This window comes from Syngnathus floridae, chromosome 4, assembly GCF_059516105.1.
Source record: "Syngnathus floridae isolate MCC-2025c chromosome 4, RoL_Sflo_1.0, whole genome shotgun sequence".
NCBI classification, from domain to species: domain Eukaryota; kingdom Metazoa; phylum Chordata; class Actinopteri; order Syngnathiformes; family Syngnathidae; genus Syngnathus; species Syngnathus floridae.
In genome coordinates this window covers 7,129,174-7,146,324 of record NC_142416.1, presented here as the reverse complement: position 1 = coordinate 7,146,324, position 17,151 = coordinate 7,129,174, and the positions used below count along the sequence as shown (strand labels likewise).

At 41.0% G+C, this 17,151-nt stretch overlaps 1 protein-coding gene and 1 long non-coding RNA gene across 2 annotated transcripts in view; one reads left to right on the top strand and one right to left on the bottom strand.

Annotated features, from left to right (window-relative positions):
• The window catches only part of sorcs3a (sortilin related VPS10 domain containing receptor 3a), a 296,809-nt gene that overhangs the window by 55,158 nt on the left and 224,500 nt on the right, over positions 1–17,151 (top strand). The window lies entirely within an intron of this gene.
• LOC148398654 (uncharacterized) lies at positions 14,227–16,032 on the bottom strand. Its single transcript, XR_015858242.1, has 2 exons — positions 14,909–16,032; positions 14,227–14,575 (listed from the first exon to the last, which is right to left on the bottom strand). It is a non-coding gene; the product is annotated as an uncharacterized LOC148398654 (long non-coding RNA).

Genomic DNA, 17,151 nt, shown 5'->3' with positions numbered 1-17,151 from the left:
TCTGCCAGTACCGCAAAGCCCGAGGCTGTGAGTGCCCTTTATAGCTGCTCATGTCATGCAGCTTTATGTAGTATTTAAAGTCCAAATGAAATGTGGATAAAATCAAAGGATTAAATAAGATTCCACTTCTTCAGACCTTTTAGAAAATCTGAAATCATTGTTGTTTATTTAAATCACTGACTGTTAATTTGCTATTTGAGTTCACATTACATGTTTGAAAATAACAACCATTAATTTGTTTATTCATTCAGTATATTTAATTTATGTCCCTCAGCTTGTGTGTGGCAACATTCCCAAGATGCATGCCATACAGTCCATGCTATTAATTGGTTTTCACAAAGTTGATGACTCAATCTCTGATCTTGTTAAGAGGTTTTAAGAGGATGAAGATGGTCCAAGATTCTGAGCGCAGATTTTTATCTGTTGACGCTGTCAAGTTTAGGCTCCTTGACATGCTTCATGACTTACAATGGACTTGACCGCATCACATAATATTCGGTTAAGACGAGAGTGCTTGAGCCGGTTAAATGGTATTCATTTTTTTTCCAATCGTTAACATGACAACAGAGTTTTTAAACACTAAAAACACATACATACATACATGCATGCATGCATACATACATACATACGTACATACGTGCATACATACATACATACAGTGGGGAGAACAAGTATTTGATACACTGCTGATTTTTCAGGTTTACCCACTTGCAAAGCATGTAGAAGTCTGTAATTTCTATCATAGGTGCTCTTCAATTGTGAGTGATGGACTCTAAAACAAAAATCCAGAAAATCACATTGTATGATTTTTAAATAATGAATTTCCATCTTATTCCAGGAAATAATTATTTGATACAACACAAAAACAGAACTAAATATTTGGTGCATAAACCTTTGTTTGCAATTACAGAGATCAGACGTTTCCTGTAGTTCTTGACCAGGTTTGCACACACTGCAGCAGGGATTTAGGCCCACTCCTCCATACAGATCTCCTCCAGAGCCTTCAGGTTTTGGGGCTGTCGCTGGGCCACATGGACTTTAAATTCTCTCCAATGATTCTCTGTTGGATTCAGTTCTGGAGACTGGCAAGGCCACTCCAGGACCTTGAGACGTTTCCTATGGAGCTACTCCTTAGTTGCCCTGGCTGTGTGTTTTGGTTTGTTGTCATGCTGGAAGACTTATCTATCTATCTATCTATCTATCTATCTATCTATCTATCTATCTATCTATCTATCTATCTATCTATCTATCTATCTATCTATCTATCTATCTATCTATCTATCCATCTATCTATCTATCTATCTATCTATCTATCTATCTATCTATCTATCTATCTATCTCTGAGAGAGCGAGAGAGAGTGTCTCACAAACGTGAATGCAACTCTCTCATTTCTGCAATTTTTTAATTATATCTTTTCATGGGACAACACTGAAGATACAATGTAAAGTAGTCACTGTAGCACTTGGATAGCAAAGTAAATTTACCATTACTTCAAAGTAACTAAAAATACAACAATTAATGTGTAAAATGCTGGCAAAAAAAGTCAGTACACCCCAACTGAAAATGTCAAAATTGGACCCAAATGTCAATATTTTGTGTGGCCACCATTATTTTCCAGCACCGCCGTAACACTTTTAGTCATGGAGTTCACCAGAGCTTCACAGGTCGCCGCTGGAATCCTCTTCCACTCTTTCATGATGACATCACGGAGCTGGTGGATGTTGGAGACCTTACACTACTCCACCCTCCATTTGATGATGCCCCACAGATGTTCAATAGGGTTTAGGTCTGGGGACATGCTTGGCCAGTCCATCACCTTCACCCTCAGCTTCTTTAGGAAGGCAGTGGTCGTCTTGGAGGTGTGTTTGGGGTCGTTATCGTGTTGGAATACTGCTCCACGGCTCAGTATATGGAGGGAGGGGCTCATGCTCTGCTTCAGTATTCCACAGTACATGTTGGCATTCATTGTTCCCTCAATGGACTGTAGCTCCCCAGTGCCAGCAGCACTCATACAGCCCCAGACCATGATGCTCCCACCACCATGCTTGACTATAGGCAAAACACACTTGTCTTTGTACTCTTCACCTGGTTGCCGCCACATAAGCTGGACACCATCTGACCCAAATATGTTTATCTTGGTATCATCAGACCACAGGACATGGTTCCAGTAACCCATATCCTTAGTCTGCTTGTCTTCAGCAGACCTTTTGCGAGCGTCGTTGTGCATCTTTTTTTAGAAGAGGCTTTTTCCTGGGATGACAGCCATGCAGACCAATTGAATGCAGTGTGCGGCGTATGGTCTAAGCACTGACAGGCTGATCCCCCACCCCTTCAACTCTCTAGGCAATTCCGGTCCTCGAGGGTCCTGCATGTTTTCTATGTCACCCTGTTGCAACACACCTGATTCAAATGGTCAGATAATTGGCAAGGTCTGCAGAAGCTGATCATCCTGATCATTTAAATCAGGTGTGTTGCAACAGGGTGACATAGAAAACATGCAGGACACCGGCCCTTGAGGACCGGAATTGCTTACCCCTGCTCTACAGCAATGCTGGCAGCAGTCATACAGCTGTTTTCCAAAGCCAACCTCTGAATATGACAATGAGCGTGCACACTCAACTTCTTTGGTCGACCATGGTGAGGCCTGTTTTGAATGGAACTTGTCCTCTTAAACCGCTGTATGGTCTTAGCCACCGTGCTACAGCTCAGTTTCAGGGTGTTGGCAATCTTCTTATAGCCTAGGCCAGGGGTGTCCAAACTTTTAGCAAGGAGGGCCAGATTTGATAAAGTGAAGGGGCCCGGGGGCCAATAGCTTTTTTGGACATTTTTTAACCACAAAAATTTCATGCAAATACACACTGTTATAAAACAAATTTCACAATTGTCTTTATTTTTCAAATGACAAAATAACCAAATATAGTAAGCCACTCAGGCAAATGTGAACAACTCTAGAAACACAAATTCTGCCTTTCATTCAAGAGTCAGATAACATTGAACAAACTGTATGAAATACCTTGAATTTACATGAGTTTAAAATCATTTTGCCACATGAACATTTTAAACAGGAGTTATAAGTAATGCAAAGTTGTCTGTTATTATTAAAACTTAGAACAAGTGAATTTTGCTCTTGTCATTTACAATATCTTTCAGAAAGTAATAGTTTGTCACGTCTACAAGTTCATATCATCAACAGTATTAAAATGGCCACTTCGTAGCTTGCTTTAATAATATTTACTTTTGACTCACAGCCCCACGTGAAGAATCACTGTTGTTATGCCAGTTAGCTTGTCGTATGTGTTAGCATGCTTAGTCTGATAGGTTCTCTTTAGGTTGAAATCCTTAAACAAGACAACCGTGTCTTTACAAATTAGACAAACACAATTGCCTTGATTTTCAGTGAAGAAGTATTGTAATTCCCATTTCTCTTGAAAGCGACGGCCCACAACGTCAACTTTCCTCGTTTTCTTTGCAGTCGCCATTGCAGAAATGAGCGGAGAGGGGTGGTGCTGCCACCTTTTGGTAAAAGGAGGAATTACAGTTTCAAGTTTCATGATTTTTTTAATTCAGTTTGACAGTGCAGGCGGGACATAAATAATACATTATAAGACAAAACCTGCGGGCCGTATGGAATCTGGCCCGCGGGCCGGACTTTGGACATGCCTGGCATAGGCCATCTTTATGTAGAGCAATAATTCTTTTTTTTTTAGATCCTCAGAGAGTTCTTTGCCATGAGCTGCCATGTTGAACTTCCTGTGACCAGTATGAGAGTGAAAATACCTAATTTAATACACCTGCTCCCCAATCACACTTAACACCTCGGTACACTAACAAGTCGCATTACACATGGAGGAAAAATGCCTAATTGGTCCCAATTTTGGCTTAATTTTGAGATTTTCAGTTGGGGTTTACTCACTTTTGTTGCCAGCCTTTTACACATTGATTGTTGTATATTGAGTTACTTTGAAGTAACAATAAATTTACTTTGCTATCCAAGCTCTACAGTGACTACTTAACATTGTATCAAAGTGTAATTTCTTCAGTGTTGTTCCATGACAAGATATAATTAAAACATTGCAGAAATGAGTGGGGTGTACTCACTTTTGTGATATATATGTATCTGCTTTTTATAACAACTTTTATTGCAATATAGCAAATTTTAACTGGTGTAACACTTAACGAATTTTTTGTTGGTGGAGTGCCTTGAGATTATTTTCAATGAAAAGGCGTGCCGTGGATGTAAAAAGGTTGGGAAACACTAGTATATACTACCGAGTCTTCATATAGCTAAAGAGCTTGATTAAGTGAAACAGATGTTGCAATTACAAGTGGCTGGAAATCTCCTATTTTTGGTCTCGAAGGAAGTGTAAAGTGTTTGCTCATTTTCGTTTTTGGGACATTCCCTGTCGTTAAGTGATATGTCTGTCTCATTGGACACGTTTCTAGATTACTGGTGGAACAGAAGGTATGTGTGTGTGGTGACACACACTAAAACTCTTAAATGCCTTATTTATCATGTATGGGGTCAGAGTATTAAGATTTTAAAAGTACCGTATTTTTCGGACTATAAGTCGCGGGGTTTTTTCATAGTGGACGGGCGACTTATACTGAGGAGTGACTTATATGTGAATTTTTTCACAAATTTTCAAAATTAAAAAAAAAAAGGTGAAACCGCGATAAACGAACCGCGATGTAGCAAGGGATTATTGTAAATTGAATTTCAAGTGACGTCAGTGTCGCAGTGCGGCGGTTGTTTACATAAAGGACAAAGATTGGATCACGGGATGACGAAGATGACAAAGGGCCCACGTACTACCGGCATCATTAGCGGCTTTGTTTGTAAGTGACACGGAGGACGAAGAGTTTGAAGGATTTAATGATTTGGAGTGACACAGAAGGTTTGAAAAACTATTATGGCTTTTACGCACGCCCGGTCCTACTCTACGGAGCTCTCTTTCACCTCCGTGGATGGAAGTCGGGGGCCGGCGCTCGGCCGGGTGGCTGTCTGGTGACGGTGGATGGGGCTTGGACATTGCTTTTACGCACGCCCGATCCTACTCTACGGAGCTCTCTTTCACCTCCGTGGATGTAAGTCGGGGGCCGGCGCTTGGCCCGGTGGCTGTCCGGGGATTGTGGATGGGGCTCGAACATGGCTTTTATGCACACCCGGTCCTATTCTATGGAGCTCTCTTCTACCTCTGTGGCTGGAAGTGCCACCTTCGGGGATGGAAGTCCATGCCGCCACACGCCTGGAAGTTTGTTTTGTTAAATAAAGAGCCGTTTAACAAACCCACGTCTTTCCTTGTACTTTGTTAACGCTATAATATAGTTATATACTAGATCTGTGGAATAACGATGATGCTGACGTCAGGGTGCACGCACGGCGTTGTTGACAAAGGATGAGGAATTTGATCGATGGATTTAATGATTTGGAGTGACACAGATGGTTTGATAATATTATTGCTTATATAATAGTTATTTGATATCTAATTTATATATCGTTATATTGGCCTGTGCAAAATTTTGAAGTGCAAGCGCCGTCAGCTGCGCGCACCCGGCCGGCATTATTGACATAAAGGACGATCGATGGATTTAATGATTTGGAGTGACACAGATGGTTTGATAACATTATTGCTAATATAATAGTTATTTGATACATACTTTATATATCGTTATATGGGCCTGTGGAATATTTTGAAGTGCAACCGCCGTCAGCTGCGCGCATTTATGTTGACATAAATGACGATTGATTGATTTAATGAATTAGAATGACACAGATGGTTTTATGAACGTGTCATTTATGCAATAGGTATTTGAGTAACTCTGAATGTTACGTCAGGCCCGTTCTCAGCTCTTTGTTTGTGTTTATGTCACATTAGCATACTTATCGTTTAGGCTGTTGTTGCTCGTTCATGTCTGTTATTGGTGTTGAATTTTGTTGAATAAATTTCCCTCAAAATGTGACTTATACTCTGGAGCGACTTACTATATGTTTTTTGTTTTTCACGTTATTGTGCATTTTATGGGTAATGCGACCAATATTCTACAATAATGACGACAAGCCCGCTCCGCAGAGCTGTGAGGGCAACATCCGTCTGCTCAACGATCTGAACCGCTTCTTTGCTCGCTTTGACGCTCAGAACAGTACTTGCCCGCTGAAAACCCCTCCTCCTCCATACGAGCAGCCCCTGTGCCTCTCTGCCGATAGCGTGAGGAGGACGCTTGCCGCTATCAACACCCGTAAGGCGGCGGGCCCTGACAACATCCCAGGTCAAGCGCTGAAGGACTGCGCTGGGGAGCTGATGGGTGTCTTCACGGACATCTTTAACATTTCCCTGCAGCAGGCCATCGTCCCATCATGTTTCAAGGCTGCCACCATCGTACCTGTGCCGAAGAAACCTGCTCCGTCCTGCTTCAATGACTACCGCCACGTGGCACTGACACCCATCATCATGAAGTGCTTTGAGCGGCTTGTCATGGAGCACATCAGATCCATTCTCCCCCCCACCATAGACCCATTCCAGTTTGTGTACCGAGCCAAACGGTCCTCTGAGGATGCCATCTCCTCTGCCCTCCACTCAGCCCTCACCCACCTGGAGAGAAGGGACTCGTATGTGAGATTGCTGTTTGTGGACTTCAGTTCTGCATTCAACACCATTGTACCACAGCGACTCATCTGCAAACTCGACAAGCTGGGCCTCAGTACCTACCTCTGCAACTGGCTACTGGACTTCCTCTGTCAGAGGCATCAGGTAATACGTGTTGGCGACAATGTCTCCGCCAGCATCGCACTGAGCACGGGCTGCATGCTCAGTCTGCTGCTCTTCACCCTGCTGACGCACGACTGCACTGCAACTTACAGCAGCAACCGGAGGTGCAGGGACAACGACCTCCTGCTGAACGTCAACAAGACCAAGGAGATTGTTGTTGACTTCTGGAAGGGTCACACCCAACACCTGCCACTGACCATCGACGGTGCTGTGGTGGAGAGAGTGAGCAGCACCAGATTCCACATCAGTGAGGACCTCTCCTGGACCACCAACACTGCATCACTGGCGAAGAAAGCTCAGCGCCGCCTGTACTTCCTGCGGATACTCAGGCGAGCAAGTGCTCCTCCGGCCGTCATGACTATATTCTACCGTGGCACCATTGAGAGCGTCCTCTCCAGTTGTATCGCTGTTTGGGGTGGGAGCTGCACTGAATAAAACATGAAGGCCCTGCAGCGCATAGTGAACATGGCTAGTAAGATTATTGGTGCTTCACTCCCCTCCCTGAAGGACATTTACACCTCCCATCTCACCCGCAAGGCGACCACGATTGTGTGTGACGTGAGTCACCCTGCTCACTCTTTGTTTGATCTTCTGCTCTCTGGGAAGAGGATCAGGAGCCTGCGCTCCCGCACCACCAGACTCACCAACAGCTTCATACTCCAGGCTGTTAGGATCCTGAACTCTCTACCCCCTCCTGCGTAACGTCCTGTACTTTTGCGCTATATTCTGACTGTCTCCTCTTATGCACACTTGCTCCATTTTTGCTCCTCTTATTTATTATGTTATCTGTTTATTTATTATTTATTCATCACTTTTATTTATTCATTGTTTGTGCCTTCTTGATTTTACTTTTTGCGTTGTTTACTTCGATGTATATTGTGTACTATGTCTTGTCACCATGGGATAGTGGGAAACGTAATTTCGATCTCTTTGTGTGTCTTGACGTGAAGAAATTGAAAATTAAGCAGACCTTGACTTTTAACTTTGAATATTCCGACTTTTATTCCGAAAAATTCGGCATTTGTGTGTGTATAGGGCCTAAAGTTGTGGACGAATAGTGTATATGGCAAATGAGCTTTACAAGTCATTAATTATTGTTGTGGAAATTATCGTTAATGGTGTATGACATGGCTCACCAACAATATTTGGTATATGATGGTCATCTTGGGGGCTGGTTCCTTAAATAAAGATGAAATAAAAATATTTGTTTATCAACACATTATTATTTGATGCTTATATTGTATTTACTTTACCCATTTAATAATTTAATTTAATTATGTCTCTTTTGGATATTGTTAAAGTGTTCATTCACAGTCCATCAGTGCCATTTAGAAAGTTTGTGAGATCCTGAGAGGAAGTGCGTAATTGACAAACACAAGGGCTGGGATTTCACTTCCATAACTGCAATAAATTTATTTGTAAATTAAATATAAATTAAACAATTACTAACACGATTGTTTCCTTGTACTAAAAGTGTAGTCACAAACTGTGATTTTCATTTGTCGGTAAGTAATCTAGACAATAAAGTGTAATGACCCAATTGAACGGAATCAACTAAACTCTAAATCTAAACAAAACTTCGTAGGCCGCATTCTCTTAAAATACATAAATGCAAGCATTTTCTATATTGTTTGCCCATTAGGCTCATGGGTGAGCTGCTCCCTATCGCATCTGATTTTAGGTGAGAGGTGGGGTAGACCCTGGACTTGTTGCCAGCAAATTGCTGGTAGTGTGGTATTTCTGCTGTCTGTGTGAGGCTCTTCCGAGACTGTAACACTTCCCTTAATTATTGCCCATTAACTACATGACAAATGGTCAGGACTTGGGTGATTTGATTTTGAGCTAACAAATGCTGTGATCAGCTTATGGTTCTGTAAGCGCTCAAGGAAAGGGAGGAAGCACAGCTCCAGCAGATGATGGATCATATTGAGCCTCAGGCATGGAACTTTAGAAACAAGTAATAGAAGAGAGAGCAGAGGCGGGAGGGTATTTATATCAGGGTTCTTTTATTCAAAGAAGTGATGGAGCTTGTTATGTTGTTGATGGTGCAATGTTTTGTACAAACTCAACTGCTTCCCAGCTCCAGTAGGTGTTTTAGTGGAGTAAAGTTTAATTTTCCATTTAATTTTAGATGGACAGTTCATGACCTCTTCCTCCTCCACTTCCTCGCTACTCCCTCAGCCACCCACCACGGCAGCTATGGTCAAGGTTAGGTTTACCTATTCTACACTGCTCGTGTATGAACCGAACTGAGTCAAGAACAAGTACCGGTCAGACAGTTTGTGCAAATACTGTATATTACTGTATAACGCTGGGTTCAGGTCAAAGGTTTAATATTCAAACGAATAACCAAGATATTTTTTTCTTCCCTATCCATGCCTACCACAGTAGTTATTGGAAAAATGGTTTGAAAAAGGGGAAAATCAGTGGTGGAGCAGTGTGACTCCGAAAGGAACTGAAAGTTCAATAATAGAAACATTTAATCTAATCCAATGATACAGATCGTAAAAGACAGATCAAACTTGATTGATGCTAATAATTTGGTTGCTCATAGAACTATGAGATGCTGAATCAATTTGGGAAGCTGATAATAGATTATCTCTTTTCCATTTTACTGCAGCACATTTATTTCTCTACTTCAAAGAAAGTGATCGCCTTACTCTGGTTCTGCTCCAAGAATTCTTGTAGATGCAACAGTTCTCAATACTTCCTTCTCTTGTACTATACACTGTACTTTCTTGCTGCCACTTTCACTTGGTTTTCTGGCCGATCAGAAAGACTAATATGTCACACAAATTCATGCCAAAAACTGCTGAACTTTGATTTTACGCGCTTCGATTCTATGCGACTTTCTGTCTAATGCTGTTTGGTCACCAACCAAATTTTTTTTCGTCGTATTTTAGATGGACAATATTGTAGAAATTGAAGTGCGAAAAGACAAGAGGCAGTTTCTACTTTTGACTATGCAACGGCATGTCATTCATCCTATTTCTCTTTCCGTGTTGCTCAGTAACATGGCGCTGAAAAACTCCTGTCAACTAGTTGTCCATTTTTTGTGAAGAGACAGCAACAATATTATAAAGGTTAGATATTAGCACAATGGAGTAAACCCACCGGCAGTAAATACATTTTGGTAAAGACTTCTTATAACTTTTAATTAATATATCGTAATAATTTTCACCCAGAACAATGATATTCCCCAAATGCAAACGTGTGTCTTCGTACGAGTTTCCCTACTTCTCTGAATTTTCCCCCTTCCCCTTTTTCCCCCCATTCTCCCCTTCTTCCCCCCTCCTCCCATTAGCCTCCTTGCAATCTTTCCTATTCCATTAAGAGTCTTCAATATGATGTTTCGTCACTTATATAAACAGACAGACAATGACAGTGGCGGACCCTTTTCTAAATAACGCACTTTTGGGGTTAAAGCGGTTCCCAAATTCTGAAATCGAAAGTCCGTGTAAAATCGAGGTTTAGCTGTAGTAGACGGACGGGCCTTTGAATGACAGTGTCTGCAGTACATGTGATAAAAGCCGTTAATTGGCAAATGAAAGCGTAATGTCACCTATGAATGCACATGCCAACTGTTTGAGTTCCAATTCGTGTGTGTGTGGTCAATGGAGACTCTATGTTCACTTTCTTCACTTCTTGCCAATGCATTTTAACAGTAAGTAAAAATTCCGCTATTTTAAAGATGAAATCAGTGATAGATATTGGATTGAAAGAAAATTAACATAAAGCATGGAACATGGAACTAAAGCGCAGCATAATTTAATGGATTCATTGCTTTTCATTTTTTTACTCTTCTCATGGAGAGAACGGGCAGTAGGGAGCAACCCTGCCTCACTTGCATCTCCAAGTTTAACATGAAACATGACAGGTATAAATGACGAAGAAAGGGGATGGTTGGACGGATGTATGGACAGACGGACGGATATCCTAAGCACCCTCTGTTGGTGAAAAGCTGTGACTTATATATAGTTCCAACCGTAAGCAAATCAAATGCTTTACTCAACCTGTTGTTCACCACAATCATTGTCTGTCCATTGTGATCAAACATCACATTGAAGACTCTTAATGGGATCGGAAAAGTTGCAAGGAGGATTGTGGGAGGACAAGGGGTTGTTGTTAGGAAAAGAAATAAACATTTTTTCTTGAAATATACAAGTGATTTCTATTTATACAAAAGTATATCAGGAGGAAAAAGGCAGCTCCAGTCTTGAGAGGAGTCTTTTGTGTGCTCCTGATCCCTAATAAACCGTTAGGTCTAATCGACTAAAATGTTGCAATATTGAGTCATTATAAACTGCCCAAGGCACCAATTATAAGCAGTCTAATCAAGATCTATTACACTTGAAATCATCAAGGCCGAGCCCGACAAGTCTTTTAAACAGTGCAAACAGTGTTCATGTTTTGTTACGCTGACAAGACTGTCAAGCGCTTCAGTGTCTACACTTTGCTGCCCCATTTTTTGGATGTTCCCAATATGTCATCCTTTTAGTTAGCACTGTCACCAGCTCCACTCATCAAACCAAGAGTCTTTCATTGGATTGTGTCTGTTTTGGGCTGGTAATTCAGTTACACAATATTACAAGAAACTAAAAACTTTAAAATGAAGAGTCTTTCATTGAATTGCGTCTGTTTAGGGCTGGTAATTCAATTATGCAATATTTTAAGCAACGAAATGATTCAGACCAACAATGCTTTCATGTAAAAAATAACAGATCATTGCTACTGTGTGAGGGCGGCTCCACTGACCACTGGGTAGCACGTCCGCCTCACAGTTAGGAGGGTGCGGGTTCGATTCCACCTCCGGCCCTCCCTGTGTGGAGGGCCAGCGTGGGTTTTCTCCAGGCTCTCAGGTTTCCTCCCACATCCCAAAAACATGCTTGGTAGGCCGATTGAGCACTCCAAATTGTCCCTGAGTGCGAGTGCAAATGGTTGTTTGTCTCTGTGTGCCCTGCGATTGGCTGGCAACCAGTTCAGAGTGTCCCCTGCCTGTTGACGGCTGGGATAGGCTCCAGCTCACTAAGCGGTTCAGAAAATGGATGGATGGATGGATGGATGGATGTTAATATGCGATGGTCAAAATGATCAGTCAGGGCTTGCATGACAATTTTCAAAGGAATGGACTTGACTTTTCATATTTATCAAAGTACTGTAATTTCTTGAGAATGACATACTCGAACATACACTGGTTCTATATATAAGCTATCTCTCTCTCTCTCTCTCTCTCTCTCATATATATATATATATATATATATATATATATATATATATATATATATATATATATATATATATATATATATAGTATATATATATATATATATTATATATATATATAGTATATAATATATATATATTATATATATATATAGAGCGAGAGAGAGAGAGAGAGCTGTTTGATGCCTATTCATCCCTGCACATTGAACAGTTATTTATTATTTTGAGTACAAAAACATTATGAATATCACAGTCCAATGCAACCGTGGCTCAGAGGTAGAGCAGTCGTCCAGATTCCCGCTCGGCCTGAGTCATGTGTTGTTGTGTCATTGGGCAAGACACTTCACCCACCTTGCCTCCAGTGCCACTCACTGTGGTGTATGACTGGGTGTGAATGCTTAGTAGTGGTCAGAGAGGCCGTAGGGGCGCACTGGCTGCCATGCTTCCGTCAGCCTGCCCCAGGGCAGCTGTGTCTATTTATGTAGTTTACAAAGTGTGAATGTGAGAGTGTATGAATAATGTTTCCATTGTAAAATGTCTTTGGCTATCTGATTTCCTAGGGAATGCCCTGTGTACATCTGATGCATTATTTTTATTATTATTCAAAGCAAGACTCTTGTATTTTTATTCCTGCTGCATCCATATATTCATCTATATCTTTGCCAGCACTACAAAAAAACACTGATCCTGTGATTCTGTGGGGGAAATATGTAAAACCATACTATAAGATATCAATTTATAACATTATATAAACATCAGATATTATATATGAATACATGAAAGTACACTGTTTTCACAACCCGTACTTAAAAAACGCTGTCGCCAACAAAATAAATAATACTGTCAAAATGTATTCACACTTGGATTAAAAATCATTACTGTATAAGAATTTTTTTGTCTACTGCAAACCTCACAGACATCAATAATTGTATTTATTTTTGTAATTGTATTTACACATGAATATTAATAACTCAGTGACAAAAGCACAATTTACAGTTACTCACCGTGTCAAGACAATCTGCATTAAAAAAGTCACTCACCATTAGTGTCATGTCTGAGTGATGGGTTGTATGCCGAATTGTCTGAAGTGTTTATGAAGGCAACACAGTGCCCTTAAGTGTCTTAATGTTGGCGTTGTCTTTGATGAATAGTCATTTTCAGGCCAGTGTTGTCTCTGTATTATTGGATATGTTCTGTATTCCTAATTCCTAGCACAGTTAACCAACACAACATTTTTCTGCTACTGCTCATGTGGTAGTTTTACTGAAAAATCATTGTACTAGGTGCAATTTGATGGACTGCTGAACTGTGAATATGCTTCAGTTCCAGCCAGCTGTCTTGCCCAGAGTGAAATGTGATGAATGAGTAGGAGAGTGAAGGGAACATAAGCAAATGACAAAGATGGAAAGAGTCCTGTGCCTTTGTTTCATTTCTTCTATTCACGCTTAGGACTCAACCTGTATTGGCTGTTTTATTCATAATCACTGTCAGACCAAATGATCTTCATCTAATTCAAACCCAAAAAACCATTTATCCCTGCAGGTCCCCGTGATTGATATAAATAGGCTGTTCTTTTTTAACCCAGAGCTAATGTATCATACCTGTCATAGCATCTGCGTTGTCTTCAGAAGAAACTTCAGGTCACAATGTCATGCTGGGAGGTATTTCAGCGACAGCTATTGATGACTTTGACAAAGTGCATCTCTATCCCTGATAGAGTCCCAACTGAACATACAGTGCCAATATTATCCATATTTAATTATACCACAATCATCAGAGGGCCTGTTGGAGGAGGAAGAGATCAGTCACATATAATAATGAGAAAAAAATTGGTTAGGTGCAAACCCCTAAAAAATCTGCTAACAACAGTTACTTGCATTATCATATGTACTGTTAGAATTTAAGATTCTCTTCCAATGGAATAGCACACTATACCTAAATCATGAATGCACTTTTTGATTAAGCCAGATCACTATCTGATTTGCTTGAATTCACTCGTCATGAGCCATTTAGTTTCTCTCTATGGCCGCATATGTACAGTTAACTATGTGAACAAAAAGATCTTCGAAAACGCAAATCGGAAGGTATATACTAATGTTAGGTTACGGATTCTAGTTATTGATCTGACTCCAAATTGTGATCAACACTTAACTCATAAATTGCTATGTCCTAATCCACACACTGGCGCACCTAACAATTTTGCGAGTTCGTTCTGTCAAAGAGAAGATCAGTAGATCAATTAGACCAAATTTACCAATTATTTATTCCTGACAAAGCGCACTAATACAGGCCTGGGTCCCGGGTCCCTCACACTAAAGCTCGTGCGTTTTTGTGACCACCAAAAGACGACACATTCTTCCGGGTTGCCCAGTTTTAAAGAAACACAATATGAATATTAAAGCATGCAAAATATTGTGAGATGATTGGTCGATGGCCATCTCCTCCCCAGTCCAGGTGTCGCTGAGGTCAGACGGTTGGGTTTTCCCCTCGAAGGCCGGTCTCATAGACGAGCTCGTTGTTCTCGTTCCTCACCGACCTTGAGATTATCTCGTCCGGTACTCCCTGTCTGGGCCTATACACAACACTTCCAAGAAAACAAGTTCATGCAGTTTGCCTGCACATTCTTCGCCCCCCACCAATCCACACGAGCACTCTAATACTAGATATTAATATGATTATAAGTTTAACACAACCTTAAAAAATATGTTTGCAAACTCCCCAAAACACATTTTCCTTTACTAATAAACCTCTAACATATATATTTTATGCTTGCACAACCACCGTTGTGTGGTACATGTAGTTTTTAATAATAATAATAATAATAATAAAAATAATAATAATAATAAATTTTATTCATAAGGCGCCTTTCAACGCACTCAAGGTGGCCGTACAGACATAAAGTAGCATAAAAAATTACCGTAGAGCAGCGGCAGCAAATGGCGCCAGCGTTCACTCACATCCGGTAGACACAATTACAACATATTATCGGGATGAAAAAAAAAAAACGTCACCTACTTATACACTATGTACAAAAAAGCTGCGTTAGCTTGCTCAGGCGCTGCGCGGCTACTTGCCGTGGGCCATGCGCGTGTCGCCGCTGAGGAAGTTGAGCATGATCTGCACCAGCTCGGGCAGGTCGTAGTCGTTCTTGGGCACTTGTTTTGACATTTAGCAAATATACTCATGAATACACTCCCAAAAGTGACTTGTTCATATTCCTTTCACCTTGCCATGATGGGTAAAAAAATTAGTAATATTTAACAATTTTCATACTTGTTTCACTGGTTGTGCAATTACATAGTGATACATATGCAGGAAAAAATATTTTATGTTAAATTGTCTTAATCATCATGAAGTGGAAATACAGATTTCTTTGACAGTCACAATAAGCCTTTGATTCCAAAAACGTAGTGTCTGTTACGTCAAAAAAATTGATGGTGAACGTGTTTATATAGGGGAAATTTGCAGTGTTAGTAGTGTTAGAAAGACAAGTGTTGTGTGTGACAAGGTAGCTCACACGTGTGCAAATTGGAAGGTACACTATACAGTGTGTTGAGTGTCACAATCAAAGATATGCTTGAGCTGGTGGGTGTTACGTAGCCTTCGGTGGTGTGCTCATATGCCAAGGCAACGCTGAAGAAGTGACTAGAGGTTGTTGTGTGTCTGTGTGCAGAGCATTTGAAAGGTCGCGAGCTGCTTAAGCCCCCTGACAGATGCCTCCAAATAAGCCAACAAACATTGCTGAGATGAGACAGGCGTTGTCAGACACCACTGACTATAATTCGTTTTTTGGAACAAAAACAACGGCCGCTTCTTATTCTGAATAGACTCTATTCATCTATTCTATCCAATAGGGTAAAGTAGCATTAGCTTTCAACTCATTTATTCAGATACTGAACTGACTGACTGACACATAAACTGCTACCGTATTTATTCTAGTTATCGCCCATATTCTAATAATCACCCAGTGTGTGTTAGCGATGACATAAATAAAAAACATTGATACCTCTAATATCGCCCATGCGGCTAAAAATTCCCCCCAAAACTTACGTTTTCCCCCGCGACCGCATGCCGACGTCATTGCGCAAGTTTAAATATGACTGATTTAAATTGTTTCTCTCCATAAACTATGATACATTTACACTCGTCACTCCGCTACAATATCCTCACACAATTACGTTATTGGGGCGTGCGTTCGAACAAGACGATCGCGGAAACATGACGTACGCAACATTTGATGTGCGACGGTAACGTGTCGCATCCATGGAGCGTCACTTGACGCCCCCGCTGTTCGAGGTATGTACATCAAAACAGCGGCTGTTCTAGTGTTAAGAACACCAGTGAGATGCAGGTATTGCATACTACATAAGGAAAATATACATATTATCGCCCATTTCATTGCCCCTTGGCAATCGGACAAAAAGTGTTCTCTATTAATCGCCCAGCCCCCATGATGGATAAAAACTTTCTCTAATTATCGCCCTGGGCGATAATTAGAATAAATACGGTATATTTTTATACCAATAGTACAGTAGAACATCTGCCCCATAGACAAACATTCTGGGTTTGAATCTTGGTTCTGACCTTTCTCTGTTGAGTTGGCATGCCCTCTCTATGTTTTATGCCTGTGCTGAGGTCATCCCACATTTCCAGAACATACATGGAAGTTTGAAAATGAATGGGTGTCTGTGTACAGCGACGAATTGGCCGTGAGTCAAGTGTATACCCCATTTCTGTATAAAGGTCAGCTTGTTTAGGCTTCAGTTCCCCGCATCCCCAAACAGTATAATCAGTCACCTTAAACTGGTTCCTTGTCCATAGGGTCTGTGACTAAACCAGGGTGTTCCACACCACTCGCTCAAAGCTCAGCTGTGGTAACAACCAGCTCCCATGGTGACCCTGAAAATGATAAGTGGATGCATAAATAGCAGTGGTTATAGATAAGAAAACAATAGTTTTTGAGTTGCAACAGGAGACCCATTGTCATCTCATTTCTTCCCCAAACACCACTTAGCACACTCTGCACAGTCAGTGCACCCCTCCCCTCCTTGTTTAAGAGTTGCTTCCAGTCATGGCAGCAGCCAGCTGAGGTCTTTGAGCCTGAGGTTTGTATTGTGTGTCTTTTTTTTTTCTTATTGCTCACTTCTACACTTGGATATA